Source organism: Sprattus sprattus (genome assembly GCF_963457725.1).
Source record: "Sprattus sprattus genome assembly, chromosome: 9".
Taxonomy (NCBI): domain Eukaryota; kingdom Metazoa; phylum Chordata; class Actinopteri; order Clupeiformes; family Clupeidae; genus Sprattus; species Sprattus sprattus.
The window spans coordinates 2,548,185-2,559,000 of NC_137928.1; the positions used below are offsets into that span (position 1 = coordinate 2,548,185).

The 10,816-nt window shown below is 42.7% G+C and overlaps 1 pseudogene across 1 annotated transcript; it reads left to right on the forward strand.

The window, feature by feature from the left end:
• The first annotated feature begins 939 nt into the window (after positions 1 to 939).
• Positions 940 to 8,389, forward strand: LOC308369967 (NLR family CARD domain-containing protein 3-like; annotated as a pseudogene). Its single transcript, XR_013969080.1, has 3 exons — positions 940 to 1,227; positions 3,726 to 4,701; positions 8,017 to 8,389. The product of XR_013969080.1 is annotated as an NLR family CARD domain-containing protein 3-like (transcript).
• The last annotated feature ends 2,427 nt before the right edge of the window (positions 8,390 to 10,816 follow it).

A 10,816-nucleotide genomic window follows, 5' to 3' on the forward strand; every position in this document is an offset into this window, starting at 1 on the left:
CAAAGCTTTAGTGAAGGTGCACAGCTCAGACAATCTTAGCCAAGTGGAGAAGGAGGGAAGGGCAGTGGCTAGGTATTCTCATGTCCTTCTGGATGAGGGAGCAGGGGGTAGTGAAGAGGGAGGAATGCTAGATAAGCTATTCTCAGTTACAGAGCTTAATAATGCACTTAGGAAGTTAGGCAAATCTACACCAGGTCGGGATAGCATCTGGGATGGGATGTTGGGAAAACCTAGGGGTAAGAGGAAAAGAAGTGCTAGTCCAGTTATTTAACAAGGTGTGGCAGGAGGGCATTATTCCAAGTTGCTGGAAAGAGTCAGTAGTCATTCCCATAAAGAAGCCAGGAAAGGACCCCACACTACCTGACAATTATAGACCAACAGCACTGACCTCTCAAATGGGGAAAGTTATGGAAAGGATGGTTAATGATAGGTTAGTCTACTATCTTGAGACTAAAAGTAGGATTAAAGTATATCAGAGTGGTTTCAGAAGGGGAAGGAGCACTATGGATCCTATGGTATATGATATTGAAAAACCATGAAAGCACAGGAAGGAATTTGTACAAAATTCAAAGGAGAGGTGCTTAGTAGTCTCCTGAAAGAAGAAAAAGATGTATTGAAGATATCCAACATTTTACAGAGAAACCAGGGAGATATTTGTTTCAATTTTATTTTTCATTTTCTGAAATAAAACCAGGTTTATTTTTGTATAGGATTTAGTCAGGGTGTTCAGATCCCCCCCAAAAACAGGTTTATTTTTGTATAGGATTTAGTCAGGGTGTTCAGATCCCCCCCAAAAAACAGGTTTATTTTTGTATAGGATTTAGTCAGGGTGTTCAGATCCACACTCCAGTACAGAAGGTGGCGGTAATGGGCACTAAATGTTGCTTGCCAACCGCCATAAAACAAAAAAGAAGAAGAAGACTGTGTTTTTGGAGGACGCATAACGAAGAGCTAAGGGTCGTCTTCCTTGAACATTCTAGAACAACAATGGAAGTATTTATCAGGACACTACACTGATGAAGAAACAGGCTGTGTTGTGAAACACTGGGTAATGACAGCGAGCAGACAGTGTTGTGTCTGTCCCGGGCTCTGCTAGTTTATTACGGTTGCTTTGCGCAGCCGGGAAATCCAGAGGAAGTTTGCCCATATTGTGTACAGAATGAGTGCCAACGTTGAACCCGGTCCCTTCGAGATCAACGACGAAGGATTGCCCACTGAAGAAACAAGGTAAATTGCTAATTTGGAGGATTATTTGGTAATTTCCTTATGTGGAAGAGCTGGTAATGATCGATAGCACTCGTGGCTAAGGAACTATCAGTATACAACAGAAGTGAGTACTTCACTTAAATCAAAATGAATCAACATCGTATCACTTCAATATAATAATAAATCCAGTATTTCGTAATTGACAGGTCGCACTTTATTTGGATGGTCCCTACAGACGATCTATGCCAGGGTTTACCGATCTATGCCAGGGTTTCCTAAGGAGCACCATCCACTGGGCCGCGAAAAATGTTTCACTTTTTTCCCCCCCACGAATTTCTGATTAAGATCTGATTAAAAAAATAACAATATTTGTTCGTGCTGTAAGAGTTAATGCGTTATTTTATGAGATTATTGTTGCCGAGATAAATGCGATCAAATATTTTAACACAGTTAACACAACTTTGTTCACTTCCTGTGTGCGTCGACACTTTACACGAAACAGGAGAGACCGAGACAGTAGTGGAAGATGGAGAGAGCTGAGGGATTGTTCGTTGGGCGGAAAGTTTCTGTTTAAGAGGCCAAATGACGGAGCAAACGACAAAACTAAAGTTGTATGTAGAATTCGTCCAGCTGAATTTAGCGATCACAGAAGCAGCTCGTCTTTAAAGTTATCACCTTAATGCAAAGCACCCTACGGAAAGCAGTCCCAGGTTAGGTGCACGCCCACACTCCACGAGTTTTCTAGAAAAATAACTACACCAGTCCGTGAAAAGGTTATCAACGCTGTAGCAGTTTTGTTTGCCGGTGACTGTCGGCCCATCAACATAGTTGAAGACGGTGGGCTGACTGAGGTGTTCCGAATAGCTTCAGGGGACAATTCTTACGATTTACCGTCGAGGTGCACCAATGTGTCTCGCATACATTAATTGTATGGCGGCGACAGAGCACGAACAAAAGTGCATTAAACAACAGTGTTTAAAATACACGCTGTCTGAAGTGATTACCCCTTAATGTATAAGATTAAGTCTTTAGAAGAAATGAAAGTCAGCCTGTTACTTTTAAAACAAGTTACGGACGTCAGTAAAGCTGATGTAGTGCTGTTTTTTTGTGCTTTATCATTGGAGTGTTAAGAGAACATACTACCTAATCTAACTACTGCCCAGCAATGCTCGGTGCTATTTATGTTAATAATAGATTGCAGCCACAGATTTAAATCATTAGCCTATTTCAATTATTTGAAACATTATATTGACCCTATTTTAACCTATTTGTTTGCATGTCTGAAGCATCACCTATTTTAATGGTTTTGTTTGCATGTTTCATCCCTAGTTTTGAGTGAATGCTATCTTTTGGGTCTATTCTGGTTTTATTTCCTTGTTTGTTTGCTGTGTACAAATAGGCCTAGGCCTACTGCAACTAAGTGCTCTGTGTGGTTTTATGTTTTCTGGTGCACAATACAATTTTGATGCAATATCTACAGTTAGATTTTCTTTTATCATTTCTAGACTTCCACCTGTAGCAGGTGCTGATGTTACTTTTTGTGACACACAACAATCACTTATTAGTTAGAATGAATGAATTATAGATTAAATTAGCCTAATGGAATATAGATTAGCTCAAATAAGCAGGGTGTCTGTTGGGCCCCAAGCTGATACAAATACGAAAAGTTGAATGCACGGTCCTTACAAGTTGTACCTCGTTGTAAAGGTGACTAAATCAGGCTCTCCAACAATATTAAACACAGCACCAACTGGTATTATTAAAGGGGAGGAATAATCAACCAAAATAATGTTTCCGAACTTTTTTTTAGGAGTTTATGTTGATGGGCCGAAAGTCACCGGCAACCAAAACTGCTACAGCGTTGATAACCTTTTCACGGACTGGTGTAGTTATTTTTCTAGAGAAGTCGTGGAGTGTGGGTTGGCGTCCACCTAACCTGGGACTGCTTTCTCTAGGGTGCTTTGCATTAAGGTGATAACTTAAAGACGAGCTGCTTCTGTGATAGCTGAATTCAGCTTGACAAATGCTATATACAACTTCAGTTTTGTCGTTTGCTCCGTCATTTTGCCTCTAAAACAGAAACTTTCAGCCCAACGAAACAATCCCTCAGCTCTCCCCATCTTCCACTACCGTCTAACTGACTGTAGGCACGCGGCGTTTTCGTGTCAAGTGTCAACGCACACCGGAAGTAAACAAAGTTGTGTTAACTGGGTTAAAAAATGTGTTCTCGGCCACAATAATCTCATAAAATAACACATTAACTTTGACAGCAAGAAAAAAAATATTGTTTCGTTTTTTTTAAATCAGTTCTTGGAAAATTCGAGAGAAAAAAACGTGAAACATTTTTGCGGCACAGTGGATGGTCCATGGGTTGGTAAACCCGGCTGTAGGTCACTGTAACTGAAGCTAACAACTATTTTGTTCATAATATAAGATTTATTGATTAATGCGTGCATTGTCCTTGTGCCCTTTGAGAAATCAATGAAGTAACGATTGTTTTCTTGGATTGTGATTTACAGCTCCTATGAGGATTTGACCAAGCCTTTTCTCCTGAATGAGATCTACACGGAGCTCTACATCACAGAAGGGGATGTTGGGGAAATACATGATGAACATGAGGTCATAGATTCCAGGGGGAATTTAGTAACAGACGATAGATCCATCAAGTGCAATGATCTCTTTGAGCCACTGCCAGGACGACGATGGCAAACCATCAGAACTGTTCTCACAAAGGGCATCGCTGGCATAGGAAAATCAGTGTGTGTGCAGAAGTTTGTGATGGATTGGGTAGATCTGATAGCCAATCAGGACATGAGATACGTATTTCCACTTTCCTTCCGGGAGTTGAATTTACTGAAAGATAAAAAGCTCTGTCTGTCTGATGTTCTCAGTCCCTATGGAGAATTCAAAGATGAGGATTTGGCCAAACACCGTCAATTATTTATCTTTGATGGCTTGGATGAGTGTAGGCTTCCTCTGGACTTTGAGAACAATGAGAAACTGTGCCAACCAGGAATAGCAGCATCTCTGGATGTTCTGCTCACAAACCTCATCCAAGGAAACCTGTTTCCCTCTTGTCTCGTCTGGATCACCTCGCGACCGGCAGCGGCTGGCCGTATACCCCCAGGCTGTGTGGACCGGGTCACGACAGTGCGAGGATTTGGTGACCCTCAAAAGGATGAATACTTCAGGAAACGGATCCGAAATCCTGCTCTAGCTGAAAAAGCGATTACGCACGTTCGGTCAATAAGAAGTCTACACATCATGTGCCACATCCCATTCTTCTGCTGGATTGCAGCCACTGTTCTAATGAAACTGTTGGAGGAAGCAGACGACTGTGTCGTTCCCAAGAATCTGTCACAAATGTACACACGCTTCATGATCATTCAGACATACTTAAAAGCAAAGAAAAACACACAGGCCACAGATACAAGCCACAAAATGATCATCAAACTGGGAAGACTGGCTTTCCCAACAGCTGGAGAAAGGCAATCTGTAGGGATTGAGACTTACTTATTGGCTTAGGAGCACTGTGCTCCTATCCCAGAAAAAGCACCAGCAAATATCTAGACGCACCACTATAAAAGGCGTGCTGGAAAACCATTTTTCTGTCACATCCGGGTTTATAAAATACCTTCAAGTTGTGGGTTTATTTTGTGTTGTTCGAAGGGAGATCTCTAAGTCTTTAGAAAAGGAGGCCGCTTCCTTCCCGCCTTAGGATGAGTTACGGTCTGGGGGCCCCTCGGAGAGAGGCCATCTGGACATTTTGGTCGGAAACAAGACCATAAATGGGTCGCTAAACATCTTAGCTTCTTCACTTATGAATATTACAGTAAGATAATTCCTATTGGATTTGGCTTACAACCAGTCAGAATTGACCACATGAAAGTCTAAGATACTGAGGCCTTTAAAACAGCTTGCAACACTGAAAACACTCAGAGCTCTCCCGGGAAACCTCTCTGTTGTTTCTTTTAGTGAACAATAAATACAACTTCCAGATTTCTACAACCAGTCTCCAGTCTTCTTTTAATATTTATTACTAGTGTTGCGTGGCGGTAATGTTTAATCATTCCTATAGGAACTGGCCTGGGTGGTTTGACGCCGCTGCTGTTTTGCCGAGAGCTTGGTTTTGCTTGAATATGTTTTGCTGGGAGTAGTCTGCTGCTAGCTCGTTTTGCTTATTGTCACTGTTTGCTGTTTGTCTTCGAGCTTCACGTCTTGTCCTCAAGAGCTACTGCTGCGCGCGTGTGCTTGTCTGCGTTTGTTTTGGTTCCGTTTGTTTTGTGTTCTGTTGGCTGTGCTAGGTGCCCAAGGCTAGGGTAGTCCATCCTAACCTCCCCTAGTGGTGTTAATATCTCTTTGTGTGAGTGTGAGTGCTTTGAGAACATTTTTGATGTGTACTATTTACCTTTCACTAGGTATCTGTCTGTGTGTGTGCATTTGGTGTGAGCAGTGCACGTTTGCTGGGACCCCCCCTTGAGGTAATCCCCCGCTATTTAAATACCCCTGCCTGACTGGTAAGCCTCAGTACAGTGTCTGTGTCCATTTAAATGTTGTATATGCGTTGTCCTTTGTCTGTCCCCTACTGTGTTTTTATTGCTGTAATTAAATAAAACATAATTATTATTTATGGAAACACGTCTCCAGCTTCCTCAGTTGACGGACCTGTGTGCCCCTAGTGTGCTTGTTTAATTCAATCAATCAATTTCTTTATTTCACCATGTACACAGGTACTAGGAATTTAGATTGGTATTCTCCATGCAGGCTGGAGCATTACAAATAGAACATAGAACAGAAAAAAGGAACAAGACAGGACAACAATACAAGAAAGTACCAGTATGATCATGGAGGTAGTCCAATAATAGAAATGTTAAATAAGTTAAATAAATAAAGTGCTGGGAGGAGCCATAAAGCTCATGTGCAAGAGTTGTTTATGAGGGCTATTGCTTGGGGGAAAAAACTATTTAGGTGTCGTGAAGTTTTTGTCCTGATGGCCCTGTATCGCCGTCCAGAGGGGAGACGGTTAAAGAGGCAGTTGGCAGGATGTGAGGGGTCTGCTGTGACCTTCACAGCTTTCCTGCGGGATCTGGAGCTGTGGAGGTCCTTGATGGAAGGAAGGGGGCAGCCGATGATGCGCTCTGCAGCCCGTACGACTCTTTGGAGCCTGGCCTTAGAGCGAGCAGAGGCAGAGTCCTACCAGACCGAGTGTGAGGATGTGAGCACACTCTCAATGATGGCCCTGTAGAACTGCACCATGATGGGGGGGCTGACCTGAAGTCCTCTCAGCTGCCGAAGGAAGAACAGGCGCTGCTGGCCTTTCTTCACAAGTTGAGTGATGTTATGGTCCCATTTTAGTGTGTTGGTGATGGTTGTGCCTAGGAATTTGAAATGTTCGACTACAGTGACAGATGAGTTGTTGATGACAAGTGGGGGATATGTCTGAACCTTTTTTCGGAAGTCCACAATCATCTCCACTGTCTTGTTGACGTTGAGCTCTAGGTTGCTGACTGCACACCAGGACTCTAGATGGGCGACCTCCCTCCGGTAGACAGACTCGTTGTTGTTGCTGATGAGACCTATCAGGGTGGTGTCGTCTGCATACTTGATGGTCTTGACAGAAGGGTCACGAGAGGAGCAGTCATTCGTGTAAAGGGAGAAGAGCAGGGGGGACAGCACACAACCCTGGGGGGCACCGGTGTTAACTGTGCGGGGCTGTGATAGATGCGGGCCCAGCCTGACATACTGTCTCCTGTCAGTGAGGAAATCTGTAATCCATAAGCAGGTGAGGGGGTGGATGTTCAGATGGGTCAGTTTGCTATGGAGGAGGTCGGGAATGATGGTGTTGAAGGCAGAACTATAATCCACAAACAGGACTCTAGCAAAGGTGTTCCGATTGTCCAGGTGTTGTAGAATGTAGTGAAGGGCTATGTTAATTGCATCATCTACTGAGCAGTTGGGTCTGTATGCAAATTGAAGGGGGTCCATGAGGTGGTCAGTGGATGCTTTGAGATAGGAGAGGACCAGGCGTTCAAATACTATTTCCCTGGGTGAAACTCCCAGGGTGGCGTAGTCGTGCTTTAGGTTAGTCCCATCACCACTCACCATATTGTTATGCCACATAAACAAAGATGACGGACCACACTCCGTTAACAGATGTATTGTGTATTTTTAAAGTTACCGAGAAATAGACACTGTACTATCCGATAACACGGTTATTCTAACCAGCAATAATGGTTGATGTGATTTGTGAGGCGTCAGTCAGCCAACTTTCAAACAATGGCACATTAGCCTAACGTTCTTTCAGCTTATCAACGTCACATGCTATAGTAGATGTTATCTTAAAAGACCACTCAAATTCAATTGTAAAAATATCTCGCGTCAGACATCTTAGTGAGACCGCAAGGTAGTAAGACGGCTATCTTACTTTTAAGAGTTAGGGCAAGAGATGTTAACCGAGAACACATCATATTCACAGAGTGCGTTAGAGTTGTGTCTGCGCCGCATAGCAATACAACTAACTTGTTCAACCACCTGAGATTTCACCACAAACCACAGTATGATGAATGCATTAAGGCTGAAGCGAACATTACCTCCCTGAATCACCGTCCAACTCCGTCAACCCAGAAAACCATAACAGCGACCCTGCATAGCGTGCCAGGGTATTAATCCCGAATGTATTTATATTTTGCTTCAGGTGAATAAGAGCCGTATACGTTTTATTTGTACATTAGCCCATTATCTAGGGGCAGGCCTTACATTTTTGCTCATTTCTGTAGGCATGGCCAAAATTCCTGTCGCATATGCGACCAGGTCAGTCGCTGTCACGAGCCCTGTCTTCTATGAGGAAGACCTGAGAGAGTGTGGCATTGATGTCACAGAAGCATCCGTGTATTCAGGAGTGTGTACTCAGATCTTCAGAGAGGAGTCTGGGCTGTACCAGGGAAGGGTCTTCTGCTTTGTGCATCTCAGCATTCAGGAGTTTCTTGCAGCTCTGTACGTTTTGGTCAACTTTCACTCCGAGGGTTCTGAGCCACCCCAAAGCTCCAGCTTGGCTGGTCTGCTCACTGCACCAACCCTTTCAGACCTTCAGCAGACTGCAGTTGACAAAGCCTTGCAGCAGCCGAATGGAAACCTGGTACTTTTTCTGCGTTTCCTTCTAGGCAGGGCTGTAGTGATAAAATAAGAGGTGGGTAAACTATGAATTTTGTGATCAGACAGACCTCGACGCAAAGCAACGCAATACAAAGCTTTCCGACTCTGTAAGGCTGTCCTGGCTATATTCCATTATGTTATCAGTTAGTCATATTGAATCAATGGCCGTGAATAAATGTGTTTATAGTGTATTACATTTCAAGAAAAGAGTAAAGAAAAGTATGTGTAGGCCTCATAACTATGAAGGGGTGGAGGGGGAGACAAAAGAAAGGACCTTAGACCTTAAAAATATTAAGGCCTCTGGAAACAGGCCCTGGGTGTAACAGCTGAAAAGTATGATATAAAAAGAAACCATGCTACAATTAAACACTTCCCCTGTTATTTTACCATTGGATAAACCTCCAATGTCATCACAACACAATTGCTAGATTTAGAAGATTTAGAAGTGTTGGCAGGGGAGGCAGAGCCTCACCTGTAATCATGAAAGTAAAAAACAAATAACGATAAAAGAAATATTTTCTACTGATCTGTGCTATAAATGCATTTTCTGCATGATTCCAATCATTGCAAGCTGAATTTGCGCATGTCCTGTTCAAACTGACAGGAGACAGTGAGACGAGCCCCTTTGGGTTCGTCTGCTCTTCCTGTGTTGTCGGCATGATTGTGTGTAAATTGATTGATTGTGCGTGCAGGCTGTGTGTGTGTGTGTGCAGGCTGTGTGTGTGTGTGTGTGTGTGCAGGCTGTGTTCACTCTCTCTCTTCCAGGTGCCAGTGATCAACCACCTGGGGGGGCGTGTCCCTGACCTATAAAGAAACCGGCAATTCCTCAATTGAAAGGATTATAAGTAAATTATTTGTCTTACAGTGGATGGATGGAGCTGGATTCTTTTGGAGATGGTCTTATAGCTTCCCCAAAACCTAGGGCTGTCAGTACCTTCTTCCTGATGTCCTCGGATATCTCCTTTCCTCTCGGCATTGTTGATCTGTGTGGGTACACCTTGGCACTACAGTAGTTTGGTTGGTTTCCTCTCTCTTTTAATTTCTGTTGCCCAACCCTTTTCCTAAGGATGTCTCATTTGATTGGTTTGCTTAATTGACTTATTAAGCACCCAAATATGTTTCACTGACTCTGTTACCTACTTGACTTCACCAATGCATAGACTGTACAGTATATCAGTACAGACTGACTCCAGCTGCAGTCCACTCCTTGTGAATCTCCCTTGAATGGGCTTTGTTTCACAATCATCTCAAAGATGTGGTTATGCCTGTTGCTTGTGCACCTTTTTCTACCACATTTTTTCCTTCCATTCAACTTCCCATTAATGTGCTTGTATACAGCACTCTGTGAACAGCCAGCTTCTTTAGCAATGACCTTTTGTGTCTTACCCTCCTTGTGCAGGGTGTCAATGATTGTCTTCTGGACAACTGTCAAGTCAGCAGTCTTCCACATGATTGTGTAGCCTACTAAACTAGACTGAGAGACCATTTTAAAGGCTCAGGAAGCCTTTGCCGGTGTTTTGAGTTAATTAGATGATTAGAGTGTGACACCATGAGTCTTCAATATTTAACTTTTTCACAATATTCTATTTTTCTGAGATACTGAATTTTGGGTTTTCATTAGCTGTCAGTTATAATAATCAAAATTAAAAGAAATAAACACTTGAAATAGATCAGTCTGTGTGTAAACAATCTTTAAAATATATGAGTTTCACTTTTTGAATAGAATTACTGAAATAAATCAACTTTTTGATTATTGAGATGCACCTGTATATCATATGTACAATTTACTGTAAATAAAATATGAGTCATACACACTATTGTTTAATGTATGGTGTGAGAGGATGACTGATGATGGTACATAACCCCTGTGGCCATTACTTTAGTATAAAACCTTGTGGCCATCACCCCCTGCTCTGGATGAAATACTTTAACTGAAACTGGTACCTTAGGTGCTGATGGTTATGGGTACCGTTGGCAGAGCACTGACATAGAAGTGTGACAGTAGAGGACAGAATTGTGTCAGAACAGGTCAGAAGTGGGTCAGAACAGGTCAGAAGTGGGTCAGAAGTGTGAACTTCTGCCCTATAGGGTGTGCTGATGTAAAGAACACCTGCTTGCCACTCCCAAACAAGAACATGTAGTTTCCATGCAATACTTTATCACAGACATAGATGTTTATAAATGCGTTTTACTGCTAAATATGCCCGGTATATTCTGTATTTACTTTGCATAAGTATAAAGCTGAACATTGCAGACATGTTCATGAGTATTGCATGTATAGGCGTAACGTTATTAAACTTTAAAGGTAATAAACACACCAGGCACCTCAGCATGTCTTGTTCCTGTAGACATCGGGATGCATGCATGAGCATGGCTCTGTATTGCAGGATACGAGTGAGTAGACCTCTTCACATGAAAGATGAAGGGCCTGATATGGCTATCTTACATGAACTATCCT